The sequence below is a fragment of the Sinohyriopsis cumingii genome, chromosome 18 (assembly GCF_028554795.1).
Source record: "Sinohyriopsis cumingii isolate HCF-2022 chromosome 18, ASM2855479v2, whole genome shotgun sequence".
NCBI classification, from domain to species: Eukaryota; Metazoa; Mollusca; class Bivalvia; order Unionida; family Unionidae; genus Sinohyriopsis; species Sinohyriopsis cumingii.
The window spans coordinates 33,490,729-33,504,573 of record NC_142978.1 but is presented as its reverse complement, the minus strand read 5'-3'; positions in this window follow the sequence as shown (position 1 = coordinate 33,504,573).

Sequence of the window (13,845 nt, the reverse complement as noted above, 5' to 3'; positions counted from 1 at the left end):
CTGTGTTTGTGGAACAGCAGCCCATAGTTTAGCTACATATGTAAATACCTTAGTGTGTTGTCTGGTTTTAGCCGACTGCCACACTGAGGCAGGTCGTAAGTATTCGTGTATCGAAGAGAATCTATCAAAATCTGCTTGATTAGACATACGAACTCTCCAGAGGCTATTTTCAAGACCAACAATTTTTGACCTTACAATTTCTTTCCAATTATGTTTATCTGGAATTTCAGAATGATGTAAATAATCAGTTAGATACCCGAGCAAGTCAAACTTCTTTGAGGTATAATATAAATTTGAAATTAACCCGCAGCTTGACATGCATCCGCTCAGAATGAAGTGAAATAACGCAACGTTAAACACACGTTTAGTATGTACATTGTTAGGCATCAAACACAATCTGTGTAAAAACATCAATTTTCTTCTATCAATTTCGGACTGCGCTGATGTCCATCCTAGCATTCCCAGGGCAATGTCTGATCTTGTATGTATTGGAAAACCTTGTAAATGTTTGGCAAAATACCTCAGAGTTTTATCCAATAAAGCGAGGTCACTTTTTGAAATGTTACACCATAATTCACTTCCATAAAACATTGAAGGGAAAATTACCTTTTTAATTACATTTGCAGCAACCAAAGGATTTAAACCATTCGGTTTAATGCCAATACCAAACAGACCGTGAAAAGATTTTTTCCCTTTCTTGCATGCATCGAGTATTGCGTCATGCGACGTCAGCTTTGAGTTAATCCGGTGACCCAGGTGTGTTGCCGAATCGGTAACCGGCAAACATGACGGGCCAAGATACCATTTCATATTGATAAAATTCTTGTATTGGGGTCCGAAAATGATAATGTATGACTTTGTAACACTAAGCTCGAATCGCCACTTATTACTGCAGTCGTATGCTATATCTAACAGCTTTTGTAGATTGCTAGGATATATAGCCAAAAGTGAAATATCATCAGCTAGGGTTGGATTTCCCACAGCTAAGGATCCAATCTTTGCTCCAAATCCACTATTTTCTAACTGTAGCAGCAAGTCATTTATAAATATTGTGTACATCAAGGTTGACAAAACACCCCCTTGTCTCACTCCTTGGCCAATTGAGAACCAATCTGAAAATTGCCCATTTACAAGAACTTTACTCTGTAAATTTGTATACATGTTAAAAAATATCAAAAGGGATTTACCCGTAATTCCCAACGTGAATAATTTAAAAAGCAGTCCTTCGTGCCACACGGTATCAAATGCCTTTTTTGTATCAAGAAAAGCAGCAAAAACCCGTGAACCCATGTTTACATTATATTGTACTGATTGCAACAGCACAAAACTCGCTGTTGTGCAGCCTAAACCTTTTTGGTAACCATGTTGTTGTGAACTGGGTATACTAGAATTAGTATCTTTGAGCCAAGTTACCAAACGTTCATGAATAATTTTCTCAAAGGTTTTGTAGATAACAGGCAGTAAAGTAACAGGCCTGTAACTTTCGAGGGAGTTCTTTGATTTTCTGTTACCTTTGTACAGTGGTATTACTAACCCTTTTTTGCAATCTACAGGTATGTAAGATTGATCAATCATCCGAGTAAATAAAATTGTCATACACTCGATGAGGTAGTCGCTGCCATAGATCAAATGTTCATTGCAAATTTGATCATGGCCCGATGCTTTTGATTTCTTTAGACCTTTAATGATTTCTCTTACTTCATTTGAACTGATACTGGTCTGTAAGGCCTCGATATGGCTTACTTCGTCCTGTAGACCCCGATTTAATTCTCTCTCTATAAATTCATAAAAGTTTCCGTCAAAACTATGGTTTAAATTCGGCGTGTGAATGTCCTCATAGTATCTAGCAAAGCCATTTGCGATGGAATCATCATCACGGACACAAACTCCATCAGTTGATAGTTCCTGACAAAAATTTGTATTGTTCCCTCTCTTAATGTTGATCATTTTCCAAAAGTGTCTTACATCGCATTCATGTGCTTTTTCAATTTCTTCATACACCTCCCCCATATATTTTTCCACAGCCAGTTTTTGAACGTTTCTAAAGTCTCTCTTCTTATCTTTATATTCTCTGTAAGAATTAAATTGACTACCCCTCGGTCTTCCCTCATTTATCCAAGTATACCTAGCTTGTCTTTGAAGTTTATGTGCTTCTTTGAGTTCATTTGACCAATATGGTTTGGCATGATAATTGAATTTAGACTTTGGAAGCGCGATGTCGCTTGACTGCTGTATTGCATTAACAATGTGCTGGTAAAAGCTATCAACATTGTCCGAAATAGTATCTATATCTAAAGTTTTCAGGCGAAGGTCCAGCTCAGATTGATAGTTTTTCAAGATATCAGCGTTTAATTTATTCCAGGCTATGTTGTTTCTCTTAATAGACTGTCTGAAGTCTCTCCCACAGGTCACTGTACGAAGGGAAGTAAGGATAGGGAGGTGGTCAGATATCGCGTGCTCTTCGTGATCTGAAACAATGTGCACACTTCGTAATCTACCTATGCATTGATCCGACAGTACAAAATGATCAATCATCGTTCTTGCTGGGGTGAACGTATAGTGGGAACCAGTGCATATTATTAAATGTCCAGCACTCACTAGATTATTATATCGCAAGAACTCATGAAATACTCTATCTTTGTAATCTCTGAAAGTGGCTGGTTCAGCTACTGCATTGAAATCACCAGTAAAATACACGTCCCCCAGCTGTGAGTACTGATCATAGAGATTTTGAATCAACTCAATTTGCGCTTTGTAACAATCTACGCCATATAATAGGGTCGGCATATATACACAAAAAATATATACATTTTGCATATCGGGAAATTTGAATTCTATGCCAACAACTCTGTCACTATTAACTTCATCTATAAAGTTAGCATATCTCATGAGAGAAGTTTTGCAGAAGATTGCAACTCCTCCTTTACCACATTTTATTAACATACAATTAGAGGAAATATCCTCTGCCTTAGCAGTGCATTTATAATCAGAACGAATAGTATCGCAAAATGGAAGTATGTGCTGTAATAGTTTATGTTCAGTTACGCAAGCTACGTCAACATTATATCTATCTAGCATTGCACTAAAGCTAAGAGCAGAGGACATAATTCCTCTAACATTCCAGGTCAGTATATTAAGATTCATATTAACTTGCAATATAGGCATATTAATACTTATGCATCGTGAAAGCAGGACTAAAATGACAAAGATCACAAAACACATTAACTTACGACAGAACATAATGGCAAATTTATGAACAATTAACTGTCACCCTAGTCACAGAATATCGCATCCTGCACCTTCATTTGCCTCCTGATCGCGATTGCTAAACCTGTCTCGCCAAGATTGATTCCCATACCACCTTCTTACATAAACACCTTTTGGCCATGCTACATCATTTTCAACAGTGTCGCAGTCTGAATTATATACAGTCAGCTTGGCCGATAGACAATTACGTCTACTGTGGATAAACTTTATGGATAACGGATCTATATCGTATTCTTTCAAGAATTTACCGAGGCCTTCAGCAGTAGATTTGACGCAAATGCCACCCACATAAAAGCGCCTTGTTCTACGTCTAACTACACCTTCAAATACAACATTCTCATTTTTGTCATCAACATCCTCATGTCCAACAATACTCTCTGAACCTATTTCTAAACCTGATTTACCAAATGATCTAGTCTTTCTACCTGACCCCCAATAACGGTAGGTATCTTGCTAGGAGGGGTTTTCAAGTCTATACCTTTCACATTACTGTTGCTAGTAATCGGATGCCTAACGTTCTCTATCCTGGTCGAAGTCGAAGTTAACAGTTTATTTTGATTCCGAATGGGTGTGCGTACAACATTTGTCACATCAGGATGAACACTGGCTTTATAAATCTGTGGGATATTTCCATCGAAGGGGGCGATATGTCTTCTAACGAAAGTCTGTGAAATTATATCCGAACTTTTTGAAACCAGAGTTTGCAGAGCACTGACCCCACTCTTTTCCATAGTTGGTTGGGCCGTTACACCGGTTCGTGACTCCACTGCCGTTGTACCTGGTGTAGAGTCGTCAGCCTCAACCAACACGGGAGACAAACAGTTGGACACTGCAGTTCTGTTCTGAGATTCACTTGATAGGCGGCAGTGTGTATCGCAACCAGTTTTGTTAGAGTCGATCAAGACGGAAGATGAACAGTTAGACACATGAATCTTGTTCTGAGCAGCAACTGATGGAGAGCTATCACCACATCCATTGGGACTACATGATAGGTTACTTACAGCTGGACTGTTCGTGTGAACGACATCCGCATAAGACATGGGTTTACTCAAAGATTTCATCAGCTTAACTCTAAGTTGCTCGGTGATGGTGTGGAGAGTTTCATTTTCTTTCATCAACACGCTTTGAGTAGTTTTCAGTGACTTAATCTCATTACGGAGCAGTTCTATTGTTTGAGATTGTGCCTGTACCTTATTGTTTACATCAGCACGGAATGCATTAAGGTCATTCATATTCACCAATGTGATTTGGGTTGCCTTCAGAGATATAATCTCTTCTCTGAGCGAAACAACAGTTTGTTGTAGATGACCGCAATCACTCTTGATTTCCGCTAGCGAGAGTCTTGCTGAATTAATCACTTGTTCTGCTTGCCCTGAGCTATGTTCATCGTCATGTTCACAATGTTCAGCTTGTACATTAGGGTTTGATTTCTTCTTGCTAAAAATAGAATCGATCTCGCAAGGATCCCCTTTTATAAATATAGCTAAAGAATAACAATCCCTTGCATATTTTATTAAACTACTTACACCATTTCTGTTTTTTCTAACAACCAAATATCCAGATGGACAGCCAGGAAAACCTCGTGCTCTACTAAATAAAACTGACCTGTACCAGGTTACAATATCTTCACTGTCGTGTGAAACCTCTAGCAATTTCTCAATATACATGTCTCTGGGTAGATTATCTAGTTCCTGATCAAGTCTTCTAATATAGTCCTGATTGGGAACCTGAGATATGACATCTTGATATGTTGGGCTGTTACAACGGTGACTCGAATCTTGGGCATCTCTGTCAAAACATGTATTATCAACATTCTGTGTACTCGTGTACTGAGGTTGCGAGCATAGATCTGCCTTGTTTGCATTGTCAGGCTCATCACTCACCAAATCTGCGTCATAAAAAGCATTTAAACCACAATTCCCATGTACAGTACAATCACCTTCATTTTCTGTTTCCAGTTCAGTATATTTCTTCCTGGAGCGAGTCTCATAAACAGAATTATCCATGATTTGCACATATAGTTAGATATAGTTAGAGGCTTTGGTTTGACGTTATTAACCTTCTTTTTCTCGTTTTCGGATAAAGCTGTATTTTTCCAAAAATGACGTTATAGCAAAAGGTCTCTTTACCCTCTCTGGTGCTGTAGTTATGAATCATTTCCATGGCAATGTTAAGGAAACGTACTCGCGTGCACGCGCTCGTGTGTGTGTGTGTGTGTGTGTGTGTGTGTGTGTGTGTGTGTGTGTTTGTGTGTGTGTGTGTGTGTGTATATGTGTGTGTGTGTGTGTGTGTGTAGTGTAGTGTGCATATTCGAAGAAATGTATGCGGTAAACACCATATTAAAATTAATTCAGCGCGTAGCTCTTGGTAATATTCGCATGGGACAAACAAATGCTGTTCACTTTATTCAAGTCCTCACCGACATAGAGGCGATCCAAAAATATTAATTACAAATCATCGTTAATTAATTGAGCCCCAATTTGTCCTGAGTCGAGGTTAAATAATGTTAAATTTCCTTATGACCCCAGTGTCTGCGAACATGATTGTCAAGAAGATAAAATGTCATTTCGCTAATGAAGTCACTTTGATGAGTCTTGTTAATGCGTGAACGAAGATAGAAATAGTAGTAACAGTACTAGTAGCAATGGTGTTACGCTGGACAGTAAATTCCAGTCTATTTGTAATTTGAATCACACAGGATAGTAGTTTAAATTGACGTACAAAAGTAGCATATTCAGATAGGTTGCGGCTAATCATACGTATCTCGTAAATTATCAGGATATCTGTATTATGTCATACGCATTTGTATCACACTTCAACATCCTTGACATGTCTAACTTCATCTTATCATCCACCCTTCAACTATGCCCACTAATGGAGTATTCTGCCATCCTTAAATGGGTAATACAGTACTCCACCATATCGTCCACCCTTCAACTATGCCCACTAATGGAGTATTCTGCCATCCTTAAATAGTTAATTCAGTACTTTCTGGTTGTCAGACATAAGTCTACACTGAATCTCATCTGAGAACAAAATGTGGATAAATCATTTATTTTACATGATTGTTTTCCAGTTTGACGAATTTTGTAATTTGATTCCAACAATATTTTTGTCTGTAGAATTGGCTTTCTAATTAACAGATGGACCTTTAGTTATGTTCTGCACATAATTTGAATTTATGTGTGAAAATGCAATAAATAATGTGCATACTCCAAACATTCTGGTAAATGAAACGAATTGAAATAAGTTGTGTTTTTAAATTAGGTTTAGGTTGGCTTGGGTCTGGGATTGCATTTCATGTTATGGTTGAAAGTTGTAAACCTCTCAATCGAGACTATGTAACCGCCTTTAATGATAGCAAACAAAATGGATATTTGTGCATGTAGTAAAGTCATCGACTGTTATGTTGAAAATAAATAAGAGTTAAATATACAACATACAGTTTTGGAATAGTATGAAATATCATATATGACATTTATTACTATAGAAATACAAATAATTGTAACCAATCCAAGTTCTTACGCTATAGATGTTATTATTAGATCATTATTATTATTATTATTGTTATCATTATTGTTATTATTATTATTATTAGTAGTAGTAGTAGTAGTAGTATTTGCATCATCAGTGGAGACTGTATCTGTTCATACATGCTGCATTACGTTCTTTCTTGATTTATTTTGAATAATGGGTCAAAACAATGTATTCCGCCCAAATTACTTTTTAAAGAAAGAATGGGGGTGGGGTGGAAGAGAAAAAGAATATATACCTTAAACAATCGGTTGCCAATAACAGTGTTAGTATAACCGTCTTCGTTTTAGCCGTATTCTAAGATTGAAAGGTTTATCTTATTGGATAGCTTTTCCCCGTCTTTTCTTGACCTAATATTACTATAGTATGGAGTTATATTATTACATTATAGGCGTGTTCTACAGAATGACAAGCAATAATTTACTTTTTACTTGAGTCAGACTTTTATTTCCGTTAAGATTTACATGCATAAGAGTTACCTTCTTATATGTACATGACAGTGCCTGTCTTGGCTTTATTATATAGACATGTAGAATTCAGATCAGGTAAAACAAAATTTAATTATATCCAACGTCACGCTCATGTGCACAGGAGTCAAAACGGTGAACTGTTTGGCTATGTTCATTGATTCGTGTAATTACTCAGTCACAAAAGTAAGCTAAAGTGGATACAGAACATATGTACACGAAACGGATATGAACTCTTCAACATGGCTTCATCATCATCATCATCATCTTTATTTCCTTCCATGGAAGATTACATGATATAAGAATAAATCATCTGAGTACAATCAATAAATATTAAAAAAAAAAAAAAAAAAAAAAAAAAATGTTCTATATTGGAATACAAATTCTTACACAATATCAATCAACAAAGTGTTCGTCAACTCATAAGTTGCAAGTTTCAGTACCTTATTTACAGAAGATAGCTGCACACTGCATGACAAAGTATGCTGCATACAGGACGAATAGCTTGGAGTTTTCTTTGTCGATTACTCCTGATGGTAACCTTTTACCTAAAAGATATTGTAGTTGCAGCTCATCTTCTGCATTAAATAACGTACTGTGCAGGCTCAGGGGCAATTTATCAGTAAGGAAATCCCAGAAAGAATTTCGAAAGTTCGACATATAAGGACAACTAACACAACAATGAAGTATCAAGTCTGTATAAACATTCCCACATCTAATACACATATCAAGCTGTGTTTGTGGAACAGCAGCCCATAGTTTAGCTACATATGTAAATACCTTAGTGTGTTGTCTGGTTTTAGCCGGCTGCCACACTGAGGCAGGTCGTAAGTATTCGTGTATCGAAGAGAATCTATCAAAATCTGCTTGATTAGACATACGAACTCTCCAGAGGCTATTTTCAAGACCAACAATTTTTGACCTTACAATTTCTTTCCAATTATGTTTATCTGGAATTTCAGAATGATGTAAATAATCAGTTAGATACCCAAGCAAGTCAAACTTCTTTGAGGTATAATATAAATTTGAAATTAACCCGCAGCTTGACATGCATCCGCTCAGAATGAAGTGAAATAACGCAACGTTAAACACACGTTTAGTATGTACATTGTTAGGCATCAAACACAATCTGTGTAAAAACATCAATTTTCTTCTATCAATTTCGGACTGCGCTTATGTCCATCCTAGCATTCCCAGGGCAATGTCTGATCTTGTATGTATTGGAAAACCTTGTAAATGTTTGGCAAAATACCTCAGAGTTTTATCCAATAAAGCGAGGTCACTTTTTGAAATGTTACACCATAATTCACTTCCATAAAACATTGAAGGGAAAATTACCTTTTTAATTACATTTGCAGCAACCAAAGGATTTAAACCATTCGGTTTAATGCCAATACCAAACAGACCGTGAAAAGATTTTTTCCCTTTCTTGCATGCATCGAGTATTGCGTCATGCGACGTCAGCTTTGAGTTAATCCGGTGACCCAGGTGTGTTGCCGAATCGGTAACCGGCAAACATGACGGGCCAAGATACCATTTCATATTGATAAAATTCTTGTATTGGGGTCCGAAAATGATAATGTATGACTTTGTAACACTAAGCTCGAATCGCCACTTATTACTGCAGTCGTATGCTATATCTAACAGCTTTTGTAGATTGCTAGGATATATAGCCAAAAGTGAAATATCATCAGCTAGGGTTGGATTTCCCACAGCTAAGGATCCAATCTTTGCTCCAAATCCACTATTTTCTAACTGTAGCAGCAAGTCATTTATAAATATTGTGTACATCAAGGTTGACAAAACACCCCCTTGTCTCACTCCTTGGCCAATTGAGAACCAATCTGAAAATTGCCCATTTACAAGAACTTTACTCTGTAAATTTGTATACATGTTAAAAAATATCAAAAGGGATTTACCCGTAATTCCTAACGTGAATAATTTAAAAAGCAGTCCTTCGTGCCACACGGTATCAAATGCCTTTTTTGTATCAAGAAAAGCAGCAAAAACCCGTGAACCCATGTTTACATTATATTGTACTGATTGCAACAGCACAAAACTCGCTGTTGTGCAGCCTAAACCTTTTTGGTAACCATGTTGTTGTGAACTGGGTATACTAGAATTAGTATCTTTGAGCCAAGTTACCAAACGTTCATGAATAATTTTCTCAAAGGTTTTGTAGATAACAGGCAGTAAAGTAACAGGCCTGTAACTTTCGAGGGAGTTCTTTGATTTTCTGTTACCTTTGTACAGTGGTATTACTAACCCTTTTTTGCAATCTACAGGTATGTAAGATTGATCAATCATCCGAGTAAATAAAATTGTCATACACTCGATGAGGTAGTCGCTGCCATAGATCAAATGTTCATTACAAATTTGATCATGGCCCGATGCTTTTGATTTCTTTAGACCTTTAATGATTTCTCTTACTTCATTTGAACTGATACTGGTCTGTAAGGCCTCGATATGGCTTACTTCGTCCTGTAGACCCCGATTTAATTCTCTCTCTATAAATTCATAAAAGTTTCCGTCAAAACTATGGTTTAAATTCGGCGTGTGAATGTCCTCATAGTATCTAGCAAAGCCATTTGCGATGGAATCATCATCACGGACACAAACTCCATCAGTTGATAGTTCCTGACAAAAATTTGTATTGTTCCCTCTCTTAATGTTGATCATTTTCCAAAAGTGTCTTACATCGCATTCATGTGCTTTTTCAATTTCTTCATACACCTCCCCCATATATTTTTCCACAGCCAGTTTTTGAACGTTTCTAAAGTCTCTCTTCTTATCTTTATATTCTCTGTAAGAATTAAATTGACTACCCCTCGGTCTTCCCTCATTTATCCAAGTATACCTAGCTTGTCTTTGAAGTTTATGTGCTTCTTTGAGTTCATTTGACCAATATGGTTTGGCATGATAATTGAATTTAGACTTTGGAAGCGCGATGTCGCTTGACTGCTGTATTGCATTAACAATGTGCTGGTAAAAGCTATCAACATTGTCCGAAATAGTATCTATATCTAAAGTTTTCAGACGAAGGTCCAGCTCAGATTGATAGTTTTTCAAGATATCAGCGTTTAATTTATTCCAGGCTATGTTGTTTCTCTTCATAGACTGTTTGAGGTCTCTCCCACAGGTCACTGTACGAAGGGAAGTAAGGATAGGGAGGTGGTCAGATATCGCGTGCTCTTCGTGATCTGAAACAATGTGCACACTTCGTAATCTACCTATGCATTGATCCGACAGTACAAAATGATCAATCATCGTTCTTGCTGGGGTGAACGTATAGTGGGAACCAGTGCATATTATTAAATGTCCAGCACTCACTAGATTATTATATCGCAAGAACTCATGAAATACTCTATCTTTGTAATCTCTGAAAGTGGCTGGTTCAGCTACTGCATTGAAATCACCAGTAAAATACACGTCCCCCAGCTGTGAGTACTGATCATAGAGATTTTGAATCAACTTAATTTGCGCTTTGTAACAATCTATGCCATATAATAGGGTCGGCATATATACACAAAAAATATATACATTTTGCATATCGGGAAATTTGAATTCTATGCCAACAACTCTGTCACTATTAACTTCATCTATAAAGTTAGCATATCTCATGAGAGAAGTTTTGCAGAAGATTGCAACTCCTCCTTTACCACATTTTATTAACATACAATTAGAGGAAATATCCTCTGCCTTAGCAGTGCATTTATAATCAGAACGAATAGTATCGCAAAATGGAAGTATGTGCTGTAATAGTTTATGTTCAGTTACGCAAGCTACGTCAACATTATATCTATCTAGCATTGCACTAAAGCTAAGAGCAGAGGACATAATTCCTCTAACATTCCAGGTCAGTATATTAAGATTCATATTAACTTGCAATATAGGCATATTAATACTTATGCATCGTGAAAGCAGGACTAAAATGACAAAGATGACAAAACACATTAACTTACGACAGAACATAATGGCAAATTTATGAACAATTAACTGTCACCCTAGTCACAGAATATCGCATCCTGCACCTTCATTTGCCTCCTGATCGCGATTGCTAAACCTGTCTCGCCAAGATTGATTCCCATACCACCTTCTTACATAAACACATTTTGGCCATGTTACATCATTTTCAACAGTGTCGCAGTCTGAATTATATACAGTCAGCTTGGCCGATAGACAATTACGTCTACTGTGGATAAACTTTATGGATAACGGATCTATATCGTATTCTTTCAAGAATTTACCGAGGCCTTCAGCAGTAGATTTGACGCCAATGCCACCCACATAAAAGCGCCTTGTTCTACGTCTAACTACACCTTCAAATGCAACATTCTCATTTTTGTCATCAACATCCTCATGTCCAACGATACTCTCTGAACCTATTTCTAAACCTGATTTACCAAATGATCTAGGTCTTTCTACCTGACCCCCAATAACGGTATGTATCTTGCTAGGAGGGGTTTTCAAGTCTATACCTTTCACATTACTGTTGCTAGTAATCGGATGCCTAACGTTCTCTATCCTGGTCGAAGTCGAAGTTAACAGTTTATTTTGATTCCGAATGGGTGTGCGTACAACATTTGTCACATCAGGATGAACACTGGCTTTATAAATCTGTGGGATATTTCCATCGAAGGGGGCGATATGTCTTCTAACGAAAGTCTGTGAAATTATATCCGAACTTTTTGAAACCAGAGTTTGCAGAGCACTGACCCCACTCTTTTCCATAGTTGGTTGGGCCGTTACACCGGTTCGTGACTCCACTGCCGTTGTACCTGGTGTAGAGTCGTCAGCCTCAACCAACACGGGAGACAAACAGTTGGACACTGCAGTTCTGTTCTGAGATTCACTTGATAGGCGGCAGTGTGTATCGCAACCAGTTTTGTTAGAGTCGATCAAGACGGAAGATGAACAGTTAGACACATGAATCTTGTTCTGAGCAGCAACTGATGGAGAGCTATCACCACATCCATTGGGACTACATGATAGGTTACTTACAGCTGGACTGTTCGTGTGAACGACATCCGCATAAGACATGGGTTTACTCAAAGATTTCATCAGCTTAACTCTAAGTTGCTCGGTGATGGTGTGGAGAGTTTCATTTTCTTTCATCAACACGCTTTGAGTAGTTTTCAGTGACTTAATCTCATTATGGAGCAGTTCTATTGTTTGAGATTGTGCCTGTACCTTATTGTTTACATCAGCACGGAATGCATTAAGGTCATTCATATTCACCAATGTGATTTGGGTTGCCTTCAGAGATATAATCTCTTCTCTGAGCGAAACAACAGTTTGTTGTAGATGACCGCAATCACTCTTGATTTCCGCTAGCGAGAGTCTTGCTGAATTAATCACTTGTTCTGCTTGCCCTGAGCTATGTTCATCGTCATGTTCACAATGTTCAGCTTGTACATTAGGGTTTGATTTCTTCTTGCTAAAAATAGAATCGATCTCGCAAGGATCCCCTTTTATAAATATAGCTAAAGAATAACAATCCCTTGCATATTTTATTAAACTACTTACACCATTTCTGTTTTTTCTAACAACCAAATATCCAGATGGACAGCCAGGAAAACCTCGTGCTCTACTAAATAAAACTGACCTGTACCAGGTTACAATATCTTCACTGTCGTGTGAAACCTCTAGCAATTTCTCAATATACATGTCTCTGGGTAGATTATCTAGTTCCTGATCAAGTCTTCTAATATAGTCCTGATTGGGAACCTGAGATATGACATCTTGATATGTTGGGCTGTTACAACGGTGACTCGAATCTTGGGCATCTCTGTCAAAACATGTATTATCAACATTCTGTGTACTCGTGTACTGAGGTTGCGAGCATAGATCTGCCTTGTTTGCATTGTCAGGCTCATCACTCACCAAATCTGCGTCATAAAAAGCATTTAAACCACAATTCCCATGTACAGTACAATCACCTTCATTTTCTGTTTCCAGTTCAGTATATTTCTTCCTGGAGCGAGTCTCATAAACAGAATTATCCATGATTTGCACATATAGTTAGATATAGTTAGAGGCTTTGTTTTGACGTTATTAACCTTCTTTTTCTCGTTTTCGGATAAAGCTGTATTTTTCCAAAAATGACGTTATAGCAAAAGGTCTCTTTACCCTCTCTGGTGCTGTAGTTATGAATCATTTTCATGGCAATGTTAAGGAAACGTACTCGCGTGCACGCGCTCGTGTGTGTGTGTGTGTGTGTGTTTGTGTGTGTGTGTGTGTGTGTGTATGTGTGTGTGTGTGTGTGTGTGTGTGTGTGTGTAGTGTAGTGTGCATATTCGAAGAAATGTATGCGGTAAACACCATATTAAAATTAATTCAGCGCGTAGCTCTTGGTAATATTCGCATGGGACAAACAAATGCTGTTCACTATATTCAAGTCCTCACCGACATAGAGGCGATCCAAAAATATTAATTACAAATCATCGTTAATTAATTGAGCCCCAATTTGTCCTGAGTCGAGGTTAAATAATGTTAAATTTCCTTATGACCCCAGTGTCTGCGAACATGATTGTCAAGAAGATAAAATGTCGTTTCGCTAATGAAGTCACTTTGATGA